The sequence below is a fragment of the Folsomia candida genome, unplaced genomic scaffold (genome assembly GCF_002217175.1).
Source record: "Folsomia candida strain VU population unplaced genomic scaffold, ASM221717v1 Fcan01_Sc056, whole genome shotgun sequence".
Taxonomy (NCBI): domain Eukaryota; kingdom Metazoa; phylum Arthropoda; class Collembola; order Entomobryomorpha; family Isotomidae; genus Folsomia; species Folsomia candida.
The window spans coordinates 189,020-203,061 of NW_019091248.1; the positions used below are offsets into that span (position 1 = coordinate 189,020).

Genomic DNA, 14,042 nt, shown 5'->3' on the forward strand with positions numbered 1-14,042 from the left:
GGGTTTATAACAAATAAATAATTAATAAGTAAAGTATTAAACAAAAAAGGAATTAGGCATGTATGACTTGTACCACCACCCCCACCAAGGCGGCGTTGAAAAGTACTAACTTCGACCGTTATCACTAAAATTATTATTATCAGAAAAATCAACCTTCTGACGTCTATGGAGAACCCACCCACTCAAACTCGGATGGCTCATGAAGCTAAGGCCCGTGTCAATCAGTGGACTGAGAAGCACAATCAAACTGTCGCCGGACTTGCAAAAATTTTTATTATAATTATCCCACGAAAGGAAAAAAATTACTTAGTTGTCACCCTTGACGAAGAACTATTTTCTCCACAAGTTGCAAATCGGGAAAGAAAAATTTATTGACTAACAATGGAGGTCTCCCAACGTATGCTCACAGATTTGAACGAAACCAGTGTCAATCGATCACAAATTTAACCAATATGAAATTTGCAGAAGACACTATCTGCAAATGCGCAGGTTTGGCGGAGATATTTGCATAAAAAGAGGAGAAAATCGGCAAATTTTTCACTCCCATTTTTCTCGAGGTCAACGATTCTCTCGCCCTCGCTTCTCGCTTCTCACGCTCGAAGGTTTCTCATGCGTACGTTGTTTTTTAAATAACTATTTTATTTGTGGATAACTAATTACCCCGAGTTGGATTAAATTAATGTTCCATTAATTTGATTCCATGAATTTTTTATCGGTTAGTGAGGCGTTGGTGGAAAGTTTTAAACAACAGAATTTTCATGATTTTACAACAAACGAATCAATATTACTTGGCAAAATTAATTTCTTGATTACGATTAAAGTGATAGCAAATATTTAATATGCACCAAATATAAATTATATATTAAACTTTCAAAAATAGGTACACTTTTCACAATTGATTATGTGGTATTAATGGTAAAACTCATCGTAACATAAGATTTTATGACACCAAGTACATTCTATAAATGCATCATTGTTACATTCGACGGAGGAACATTTGCTCACATAGAAGGAAAAGCACACGTCTTTGACATTTCGAAAATCTGGTTTTTCCTCTTCGGCCCAGATTCCGCTAGAGAACCAACAATATCTCACCATTGGCTTCAAAACAGGGGCTGACAAGATGCGAAGAATTATAAAAAACGGCTGACATAGGGAAGGACAAAGTTGAATGATCAACTGATGACCGGAAGAAAATATAATATTCGAATTTGACCAGAATCCTGCTCTACAGTACGGATGGAGTCGTCGGAGTACGCAGAAAACCCAGGAATGGTTTGAAAAGTCGAAATATCCAGCAAAATGTGAGACACATTCGAAGTAGGCAAAAATGTGCTTTCGGCAACTCAGGGATTCAGCTCCAAAATTGTTTTTTTTGCAGATAGGGTCAAGGTATGGGGAAACAAATTTTGGAATGGGGTAGCCACGTTGGAATTTATTCATGATGTCACGGCAAAAGAGGTATCCTTAATTCTATTGAAGCGAAACCTGTGCCCTTCTGCCACAAATCTGCGCATGGGTCGCCGTTTCAGCTTCCAGGAAGATGAAAATCGGAAGCATACCACCAAAATCATTTTGAAATGACTCAGGGACAACACGGTAAATGTTTTCATTGGGTTGCACAATCTCCTGATCTCAACCAGATTGATCACTTATGGGCACATTTGAAAAATCGGATGGCTGAACGGAAACCTACAAATGTGTGGGCTGTCAATGACGTTGTCACAGATGAATGGGTAAAACTTGACCAGAATGTTACCAAAAGGATTGCCGAGTCAATACCAAGAAGAATCCAGGTCGTAATTCCAGCTAAAGGAGCCCACGAAAAATATTAAATTGTTAAATTAAACCCTATGATTAATTTTGTTGCATTGAGTTTTCATTTTTAAAATTCAATTTTGCCCGTACTACTTAAAATTAGTCCAATTTGTCTGAAATTTTGCAGATATGAGGACAGATACGTGATGAATAAATGTTAGAAAAATAATGTTGAAATTTGAAAGCCAGCATGAGTCATTGCCGAGAGAGTGAGACTCATGCGCACCCTATGATTAATTTGGTTAGATACTGTACATATATAATTAATTTATATTTATGTAGTGGGCAAATAAATCATGCGAGTATCACACATCACCGAAACCTGGATTGAATTATAATTTGGTACTTATTTATTTTACTATTCGTAGTATAAAAATGTAGATGTAAATTAGATCCATGTGTAACTATTTTTAAACACATAACTATAACTGTTCTAATAATGTTTTTCGAACTTACTTGATGGGATTTGGCTACAAAGTATCAGTAAGTAAAATCTATTCGCAAATACGCACAGTAATTTCTAAGCGAAACTAATGAACTAATGAACTAATTTGAATACCGATGTGCGAGCGATGTATGCAGGGTTTCGATTGGTAAACACCAAATTGACCAGGGCAGTGGGAAAAAGTGGGAAAAAGGCATTTTTACCATCCACCCAAAATAGGTGGGAAATGGGAAAAATGGAAGAAATGGGAAATACTGTGCTTTTGGGGCGATCCGAAACACTTTCTTTAGAACTTAATATTTTCAATATCTGAGTTCATATTCGTATTCTCCATGAAATTCTGAGCAAATAAGTGGGTAATACGGTTAAAATCGAGCAATCTTTAAAATTAGCATGTATTCATATGGAAAAATGGGGAAAAGTTCAAAACTGTTCAAAAGTGGCCGTATTATATACCAAAATTTTCAGAATTTGATGGAGATGACGAATATGAAGTCGAATTCCGAAAATATTGAGTATTAAAGAAGTTAGCTTTCCCCATTACTAAACACATGGGCCGACATTTTTCCCGTTTTGGACGGTAAATACCATTTTTCCCGGTTTTTCCCACTTTTTCCCACCTGCCGTGGGAAAAAATAGTTTTGGACGGGAAAAACGAAACCCTGGATGTATGAGCCATGGGATGGATCCCAAATTTGTCGTGTCGTATTTCATTGGTGGGAAAATTCAAATTAAATGGTTGCCGTCGCTCCAGTAAACCAGCCTGACCTTGACGCAACAAGCTGGTTTCTATTGGGAAACAAAAGTACAAAAATGTGTGTAGGCGTAGGCGTACATCGTGGCGACAATCTATATATATATCATCTCAATAGTTTACAAAGATTTCTGCAATATTTCATCATCAGTCGAATTATCGTTTTTTGCAACAATTTACATAAAAAATAGATAAACGTAAACGTAAATTGCGTGTATTTTATTCAACCTTGACCCAGTTGAAGAGATTGATTGAAGCCAGAGTTCCAGCAGGACAGCGATTGCCTGCCATTTCTAAACCGTTCCACTTACATAATTTTCACTTTGGATGGTAAATTAATCTGGCAAACTTTGGTGGAATCGGGTTTTTGATTTAAATCTTCCCCTTTCAGGCAAGCGCCATAAACCATTAACTTGGTCTTAACTTGTAATTATGAAACTTTAAAATGCTATTCGTAATACATTTCATTTTTAATGCATATTCAAAAGTAAATAGTTTATTTTCCTTCTAAATCGTGTTTGGCTCAGTAGATCACCTAGATAGTCAATAAACTTCTAACTGTATTTATTATCACTACTTTATTATTATAGGCAGTTTAAACAACAATCGTAACATAGTTTGGAGAAACCCATGGTAATCCTGTCAAGGATCAAATACCTCGATATTTAAATTTATATCTGGTTTTTTACCATGCAGACCGAGAGTAAGCTATGTAGCAACTTCAAACATTTATTGCGATATCAAACTTTATGTAATCGTGTAACTAGCCTTCAAAATTAAATATATGTTAGGACCCCGGTCGGAACACGCATTAAGGATGTTAAACTTTCGACAAATTTTCACCCACCTACAGGATATAAGGTCAATGTTTCGTTTTGGACAGGCCAATGTCCAAAACTGTACAAAACCGTCCACTTGGTTGAACTGCTACAACTTCTGCATTATATAGTGTTCGGATAATCTGATGTGTAATAATATGCATGCGAATCAATATGTAATCTATGATTAATTTTTATGTGTTTTTATGGGAAAATCAGAAATTGTACAGATGTATAAATTATGCCGTAGGAACGCACCAAAAATGCTCAAAATGAATAAGATATTTCATAGCCGTCAACATACATATTTCGGAAAAATTAAATAATGTATAACTTGCTACCTGTTGTCCAATTTTCTACTTTGGACATCTTTCGACGTCCACGTTATGGACGGTGGTTAAATCAATAGCCAAACCTTGTAGAAGGAACATATCTTAAAACAGTCTTGATAAATAAAATATACGGTTAGTTATCTTATTTACTCGAGTACTTTTACATTCATTACGTACAGTCTCGGAAAGATGAGTATCACTAAATACATATGTCGGCACGCAATACTTTTGCACAAAATCTACGAAATTTTGCTTTGAATATTTCAGTCTCAAAATTTGGTTCTAAATCGTCTTGTGCAACCATAGTGCATAACTTTTTAAAAGTTCGTGTAGATATTTATACCACAAATGAGTATCTTAGCCAAGTTACTTGTCGTTGCCACAGGATTAATTTATATCGCATTTTGTAAAGAAAATATATCTGAAGAAAATCCACATGAATCCATCCTCACAAACTACGGCACTTTCCAACATCCTTCCCTTAATGGATTAATTTCCTCCATCCCATGCACCACCCACATAATGCACTACAACCTGGATTTCCTTCTACTAAAGCTAAATAATCCAATTGAACCCTTACTCATTTCCGTACTCCCACCAAGCTTAACACTTCCCATGGAATACAAATACCTTCAGGACAGGACAGTACATCACTTCTATTCACGATATTACACCCGCCATAGGAAATTCTGTTATTTTTATATCTTCTACTCAAACCCGCCATGGGATACCGTCACTCTAGGGCTTCTCATGAGACTCTACATACTTCAGGCGCACGAAGAACTCAGACGAGTACGGCAGGAATTAACAAAACAGGATACCAACCAAGCTGGTTATCTTTACGCAATCTTCATTACAGAGAATCAAAATTTCTTCAAAGACGGCAAAGTATCACGACAAAAATCTCAGTATCTGGCCTATCTCAGGCCAGATATCTTTTTACTGTCTGTCATTCCAAATTTCGGATTGCTCTTCTTATCGGGCAAGATGGAGGGAGAAATTCTCTGTATAGCAACAGGGCAAGAATCATACCCAATTCAAAAACAACTAATTTGCCACTCCCGCCCCCACATGGCATTGGTTAACTACTTCATGCCAAGTTACCTAAAACAGAATCAATTCCAGCTTGCCCGCGATTTTCCTGGCTTACGGGAAAACAACCCTTATTTAGGAATGGTCACTCAAACATCAAACGCGGCACTATTCCTACTCATGGAAATACTGGCGCCCTCGTGCAACTTATCCATAATTCCGTTCTGCCACAGTGCACTTGACGAGAAATGCAGCCTACCTGCAATTAGTGCTGGCGAGACTCCAATGTTCTGGGATATGTACCACTGGACTTCAACCAATGTAGTTTTTGGGGAAAAGGACCTCCACTTTCTGACATGCTACTCCAAAAAGAAGACAAGTTTCGACTTGTACATTAAACCTTTTGACTTCTACACGTGGATGTGTTTGTTAGGTTGTGTCCTTCTCCTTGTATGCGCATTAAGTGGCTTTGCTTCCCTTGCATCATTGAATTTGGGGACAAGTAGGCTTGGATTATCTGCCTTGGGTTTCTGGGCCCTTGCCACACTGCTTGATCAAGTCAAGGGAATCAGCGGACTACCCACAAAAGTCTCTGGATTTCACTTACTTCTTGGAGTTTGGGTGCTTCTCGCATCGATCATTACTAGTGGGTATAAAAGCGTTGTCATCATGAGCCTGAACATTCCAGAGACGATCCTATATCCAAATTCATTCGAGGTAATCCTAACCATGATGTTTCTAATATATAATTTCGTGCGTGTTAATTTTAACATACAATTTTTGTAGGACATTTCCTGCAAAATGGCTAATTTTACGGATGCAGAAGTTGATCCAAGGTTTCACGACGTACTTACCCTATTAGCTGTGTTGCCATATTTAGAAAATGGTACTGAATTACGGAAATATTTGATAACTACATCCTCCTGTTTTGCCATTTTATCAGCACCAAAACAAACACCACAACTTGATTATCTTTCCTCCTTAAGTTACTCCTTTTATACAGACATGCAAACCCTTATCCGTTCAGCCAGCGAGAAAGGATTTACAAGACGTAAAGATAAAACGATTAAGGCAATCATAGACCCAAGGCATCGCTCGTTCCCTGTAAAATTCATGCCCCTCCTTAACCTAAAGGCACCCATTATTTCCGTCCCAGAAATCTGGAGCGGTATTCAAGAGGAATTACTACGTTGTCATAAATCAGTCTACGTCGGATCAAAGGAAGACACAGAATCGTTTAAGTACAGCCTTGAGAGGAAGCATGCTTCCCGCATTCCTTTGCAAGTTAGTCGTGATAAATTTCACGTGGCTGCAGTCGGATGGAGGTTTGAAACTGTATCGCAGCATAGGGTTGTCAAGAACTTTAAGAGATTGTTAGAATCTGGGATTTATCATTTGTTACTAGGCTATGAATATTTCAATCATGTCAGTAAAGAATTTAGGGCAAGTGAGGTAATTCCCTTGAAGGATAGTCAAGTCAACAAACAAGTTTTTCGAAGGGTGGGCTTGGATGGAAAGTTTCAAACCATCTTTTTCCTCTGGATGGGTGGGATCATGCTGGCCGTTACTGTTCAAACTTCTGAGAGTATCTGGAAATTTTGGAACGTTCACAAGTAAGGTAATAATTCCAGTAGTGTCTATATTTAATTAATCGCAGTCAAAGCTTGTGCGTAGTATATATTAAAATTAGGAATGGAATAAATCTGGAAATTATTTAATCGTTATTAAAGAATTTGTTTCCTATCTTTATTTTAAAAAAAGTCAGGGAAAGTATTTCTGGTCGCTCGGGGGAACTCGCAAATCTTAAGGCTGATGGATTCATGGAAGGCATTGGATTCCTCTTCTCTTCGTCATTGTTTCTTCGGCATGGATTTCGCACTCACCGTAGTTCAATTGTATGGTGTGGGCAAATTTTATTTAAAATCTACTCCTTTCAATAGATGCATACATCGGAACTGAAAATATCCACAAAGCTAGTGAACAAAATATGTGCAAAAGTTGTTGACATAGGTGCTATTTCGCTTAGAAAACTAAATTATTCAATACTAAACTACACTCATTTTAAGATTATAATGTATACCGCTACTACAGGCATTAGGCCTAATCGAAAATGTAATCTGATAAGCCTTACAGAATTCATAAATGCTTTATTCCATCATCTCCGTTGAAATGCATTTCGAAAGACATCGTCAATATTCATGGTCTGTACAGGTAATTATGTTGCAAGAAGTTGTAAGATTTATTAAACTAAATACCCCCCAATTAATCTAAATACCCTCTTTACATAGTTCAGTGTTTTTCTTTAAGACGTTCTATGGATAAATAACGTCACTATAACTGTTTCATACTACCAAAATATTATCCGTGTCAATTTCAATCTGGGCAACAGACTGACAGCTCCAAGGGACATTGGAACGAAATGAGTGGAATTTTCGGAAGGCAGGCGAGGAAGGATGCGATGCAGGTGCCATGTCTGCTTCCATTAATACCGTTGCAAGGTATGGCAAGAACTTCTGCTTCTGATTGAACTGCAATTAAAAAACATACTTATGTATATAACGCGCGCGAAACTTTTGTGCGAACTTTTTTTAAAAAATTGCATGCTTATTTTTAACCCTGCTATTATCAAAATGTTGCTTAAGGTTGTACATATTCTTCTAGAATTCACAACTTACCCGGGTTCCCATTTGCCCGGCTAATACTGAAAAGAACTGCCAAGCCAAATGTAACCAGAATAATAATTATCTTCATCCTTGAAGAAATTTAAGTTTTACCAAGTATAAAATTTTACAATTTGGCTACGGTTGCAAAGTTAATGTTGAACTTTTTACGGAGATTGTTTTTCTTGATGAATCAAACCCCAACTTTAATTTTGGTTATGATAAGTGAACCTCCGGCCAGTCCTTATATATCCTCATTCTAACTACGTCTGTTTACTAAGAGATAAATAGCAATAAATAGAATCGAGCTGTGTGCAAAATATTTGCCATACCAATCGGTCATTTGCCTACCTAGTGCGCATGAAAAATTCTGAGAAGGTAAGTGATAATTTGTAATCATAGCGTATCGCATATGCAACATATATTATCTACTAAACAAATACATTTACAGATGTATATGGCAAGCCTTGTTTATAATCTATTCCCAATTTTGGTATCGGATTAGAGTTGACAAGGGAAATTCCAACTGAGCAAGATTGTCAATAATAAAATTAACGTTATAAACTACGTATTTACTTGCATAAGTCAAATTCGTGGTATTAATTCGACGAACGTAGTTCATTTCAAACAGTGATATGAGTTGAGTAATTAATCTTATCGGTCGTGCGAAACCACAATCGATAATGTTGGACTAGAGACCGTGCCCGGCTGTCGCCGGTCATAGGATACACTTTGTGAGACCGCTAGTGAGACCGCCCCCATTAATTGATTCCGTGAAATACTTTCTTCAGCGAGATTGAAGCGATTGCATAGTAAGCAACAATATTATTAATTATTAATTAGTGCAAAATTTTCTACCTATAAATATTTCAATGTTTAATTGATTTAAAATTTATTTCAATATGTGGTTATGTAATATAAGTTTTGTATTAATAATAAGAATAGCACGGTCTCTGTCTGTCTGTCTGTCTGTCTATCCGTCAGTGACGAACGCATCCCTTCAATGCTTTATTTGATCAACATTGATGGATATGCCAAGTTAATGTTGACTAACTTCTGCAATACCGGTACATGGTGTGTGCAGAGTTGTCACAAAACTAAAAACGCTCTTTGATGTGTCGAATGAACTCAAAAATCAGCATACACGTGTACGAGCGCTTTTTCTCAAGTTGCCCCCAGTTTTTCATATCGCCGCAAATGCTGACAACAATTTTTGTGACGCTACCAGTAAGCCAATTAAACCGGAATTTGGCATTCTATCCTCATTTCCGATTGGTCACATCGCCCCAGAGAATTGACGGCCTAGGTTGAAATTGGTAATGCTAATTACCTGAAAATTTTGACATTTTTTTCGTTTTTCGAGAATAATTTCGAAGTTTACGAAATGGTAACATTCCCGCTTCATATCTGTACAGAAACCCTATATTTGGCTTCCAATGCCGTCGGACCGAACCTCCTGGCACAATTTTTAAGGGTACTTTGTAGGAAGATCAGTTTTGATCAATATTCGCACAAGTACCCTTAATGCTAAAATTATTAATTACTGCCGGTTCGAATTGCCCCAAGTTTTGGTATGTTATTGAACTTTAGTAGTAGAACAATAGTTAAATTACCCACCCTTCGAAATCGACCTGCGTGACCTTATTTCAGTGGTCTTCAGAGAAGCAAAGTTCTCTGGGGCGATGTGACCAATCGGAAATGAGGATAGCATGCCAAATTCCGGTTTAATTAGCTTACTGGTAGCGTCACAAAAATTGTTGTCAGCATTTGGGGCGATATGAAAAATTTGGGGAAACTTGAGAAAAAACGCTCCCACACGTGTATGCTAATTTTTTATTTCATTCGACACATCCAAGAGCGTTTTTAGTTTTGTGACAACTCTGCACACACCATGTACCGGTATTGCTGAAATTAGTCTGTTTCAAAATTTTGAGTAAACCTAAGTTATGTTTGGGGTTTCAAACTGCAGATACGATGACCATTTGCAGTTTGTCCTATAAGTCAGAAAGTACTTTTTGAATTGTTGTGTAGGGTTAGGTCACATAAATTTTAGGTCACAATATCCGAGAACTTTCCGGATTTTCAGGTTTCAAAACTTTTTGAGTTTTCCTCATGTATAGTGCACCGTACCAAAATTAGCATGTTGTTAGGTTAGGTATATGTATGCCTACGTAGATATGTGTATGTAATTAGTTATGAATCTGTACTCACTCCAGCTTTAACTCTCCACTAATAAATACTCTCCTCTGTTACCTCTCACTGTGTACCACTTATTTATGTATAATCATATATACATAACAATGTGAATGGAATGGAACGCATCACATTCCAATATGTCAACGTTCAGCCCGTTGACAAACCGAATGTGAACGGATCACACTCACATCGAAGTTCAATCCGTTTGCAAACTGAACCAAGTGCACGTTCCTGTCTTAGGCAGAATAACTGTTCTGGTATCAGGCCCGGTTCTAGTTGGGTTATGTTAGGTTAGGTTAACCTAACCAAGCCGTTCACGCCTTTAGCGCTTGCAAGATTTTTATCACCTTTAATTTTTCAACTCTATTTTGTTTTTTCATGCACTCGTTTCAGTTTCGTTGTAAATAATTGTTTCATATTCTAGAAGAAACGTGTAATTAATATTGTATCATTAACTTTATTGTATCATTAACTAGCATAACATGAAAAAGGTCGGTTTTGCACTATGACAAAAGCATGCCGTCAAGTCTTTCAGTAACCCGCTAAGCTGAAATTTACACTATTTACGTCCACAGAAATTTCGTTTTACCAAAATAAAATAATAAAATATTTGCAAACCAAAATCATGTTCTTCAATCATAATACTCTGGGCTGTAATACATCTAAACTAATTTGATCTATTCTGAGGAAATGAAGTCAAGAATGATTTAGCTTAGGTTATTTTAACGATGTTTGCCTCAAAATTGTTAAAATTGGGTGACATATTAGTAGAAATAATTTTAAAATTTATTTTGGACCAGAATTTGGCCACTGCCTCGGATTTGGGCACCCATTTTCAAATTTGCAGAATTTTCCAAAATAATTGCATTTGGCGTATTAATTAGTACACGAATTGTGGAAATTATTTAACGTTACTAACGTATTGTTCGATGATATACGTAATAAATGAAAATCAGGATGAGCTGCTGTCAATTTGGGTATGCAGTAACTGATGACGACTGTTTGCTAATAATTCAAAATTTTGCTAACAACTCGAACGTTGTTAATAAGCCAAAAGACCTTTGGAATGATATTTGGCCACTGCCTTGAATTCAGATTCCCTCTTGACCAATTTGAGTCAAAAATATTTTAAGGTGCCACTTGAGCCAGCTCGAATACAATTAATTGAGCTAAGATTAATTTTTATTATGATAAAACGGGTTCATTAGATAAATTGTTACTAAATCGGAATTTTGTTAATCACGGCTAGACTTGACATACATGAATCTTGCCATGTATAATTTAAGCTCATGACTTTAATGAATGGAATTAATCAAATCAACCCTGAAAATCGTAATGCAGTTAAAATATATTATTTTACTCGGAAATTTGTTCACAATGCAAAAAATTGTTAATAATTCCAAAGGTTGTTAATAATGCGCCGACTTGTTTATTATTGCAATTTGTTTTTGTGGACGCGTGGCATCAAAATTTGCTTCGGGGTGAGTTCCAAAAATTTATATTTTTACACAACTAAACTTTGTCCACCTTAAAGAAACTGAGAAAAATACTCCCCTCAAATTACCCTCAATCCACCATGGCGTTACCCAGTCGTCAACAACAAGCCCATCGTCGCATCCGACACTCAGTCAAAATAAGTGAGAACATATTTCATTTCTGTCCCGTTCTTCAAACTGTCCAACGATCTTAGAAACTCCAAATTGACAGAATTTGGCAGCAGCGAATTCAGAATTTTCCACTTGTGCTTCATAACTCCGTAAGACTTTAGCATTTCACGAATCCCCCTTTTTATTCAAGCGCTACCCTGGCCACAAAACATATAGCGTACGCCTCAATGAAACTACAGGTTATTATTACCCTGATTGTTGCCGAGACAATGAACAAAGAAATTTGTCGCTCTCCCATAAATTCTTTCAGAAAGAACATTAGGCTAACGGTTGCGAAGCTAACGGAATAAATGTGGTGCATGCAAGGACCAATCATTTCCCCTAAGATCTCGCCTTCCACGACGGCCATTACCGTTAGGGTTTTATACAGTTTGACAGAATTTTCAAGGGAGCTTTTGTTCGATTCCTCGGCTGGGTGACAACTTTTTGTTAATAATTGTGAATTATTATGAATTTCAGTATTTGTATCTTAAAAATTATTCTTAAAAATGTAATATTGCATATTACATTCTTGCATGGCCCTTAAGACTCAAATGTTAATTGGCAATCAAAGATCATACTTATTACTCTAATTTAAAATTGGTTAACTTGCTGTAAAAATTGCAATCAAATTGCAGTTTTATTGCAGTAAAATTGGCAATTTTACTGCAAGTATCCAACGGGTATTTTGAATTAGGGCAGAATTGATCTTCGCCCTTCCTTAATCAGAATCATAGACATGGTCTGAGTTAGGCAAAGGTTCTGTATCACCAGTGGTGTCCTTCGGTCAATAGAATTAGATCCAAATTTGATTTTTAGCAATCCACAGGACTTCAGCGTACGTCGGATGATGGATCTCCTCCCGTACTTGAGCGTCGTCCTGTCCAGCTTCTCAACTGATTTGACCGACGAATTGAACACCCATGATGCCAGGGTGAAAATGAGCATATTATTTAGTATTGTATCCATCAGAATTACGGGGAAGATGAGAAACACCGGCATCGCAATTTTCCCATGCATCGTGATTACTACATACTGCACTCCTATTTGTAGGAGTGGGCACCACTCCGGAATAAGCTTTATTCCGGCGCAAAAATTGTACGCCAGTGGTGCCGTTCCAATGTAGAAGAAGCAAAATCCAATGTATGTTTCCAGCGGAGGGATCAGCATGTAGCGCCAGGTCCACCGTAATTCCGAACAGGCGGTCGTCATGGAGAGGATAAAGGGCGGGGTGCAAAGGTCAAATAGAATCAAGCCGAGAACTGCCAATGGGCCCATGTAGTAGCTGTGCTTCAGTAGGTGAAAGAACACAATGGTTGCTTTCAGCTGGGTAGAACTTTCCGGTTTCTCGGCACCTATGAAAATATCAATTTATTTGTACTGTATACCTTATTTATCTCAAGTGAGGATGACTATTTGAAACCATTCCAGTTCAAAAACAAAATTTTCATTTATATTTATTGTCATATTTATCACTCTGAATACTGAATGACAATAATTTTCCGTAATTCTCATTCATTTTCCATTAAAATCATTGCACTTCAGATCATTCCGTATCATTCGTACTATGCCCATGTGTATATTTTGATTGGAAATGAAAGGAATGACAATTATCATTCCCGCTCAAAGTTGTATAATGATAGAGTTTTTGATTCACATTTCACCAATATCAATTTAATTCACAATCATAATAGCTGTTATGAATGAGATTGAACAGGTAAATATGCTTGAAACTTGTGGAGTGATGTAAAATTCTAGGAAAAAAATTGAACTCACCTTCTAAAATGTTTGACTCGTACTCCAAGCAAGTATTGATCATTTGAATTTGAGCCTTATCCAAATAATAATTCCAACAAGCACCAATTAATATAATGAACATGACACAGAAGACAAATCCCTGGCACTTTCTGGCCAGAGAATTGGACGCAAAATATAGTGGAAATGAGACACCCGACAGACTGAACAGAACAAAGAGAAGGTTTATCCGTCACAGTTTAACATTTGTAGCTACATATTTTTTTGAAGCTTGGGAATTGTAATTGGATTTTACATAATTATTAATCACAAGAAAAACACGCAGTAAATACATACTAAATTTTCCATGAGGAACACAATTGTCTCATACACTCTAAATTAATCTCACTAAAATTTACTCAAAGTTGTGCGAAATTCCCCCAAGGTTGAGTAAAATTTGAGATGACGCAATTTTTGAGTAAAACTTATCCAACATTGAGCCCAATTTACTCGCTGTTGTACATTAATCCCACGATATTGAGGAAATTTAAATCAATTGTTGTGTCATCTCAAATTTTATTCAACTTAATTCAGGATGTACATACTT

General features: G+C 36.7%; 1 long non-coding RNA gene across 1 annotated transcript; it reads right to left on the minus strand.

Moving 5' to 3' along the window:
• Positions 1-7,312: 7,312 nt before the first annotated feature.
• Positions 7,313-8,088, minus strand: LOC110862419. The gene is made up of 2 exons (XR_002549174.2): positions 7,875-8,088; positions 7,313-7,727 (listed from the first exon to the last, which is right to left on the minus strand). It is a non-coding gene; the product is annotated as an uncharacterized LOC110862419 (long non-coding RNA).
• Between the last annotated feature and the right edge of the window lie 5,954 nt (positions 8,089-14,042).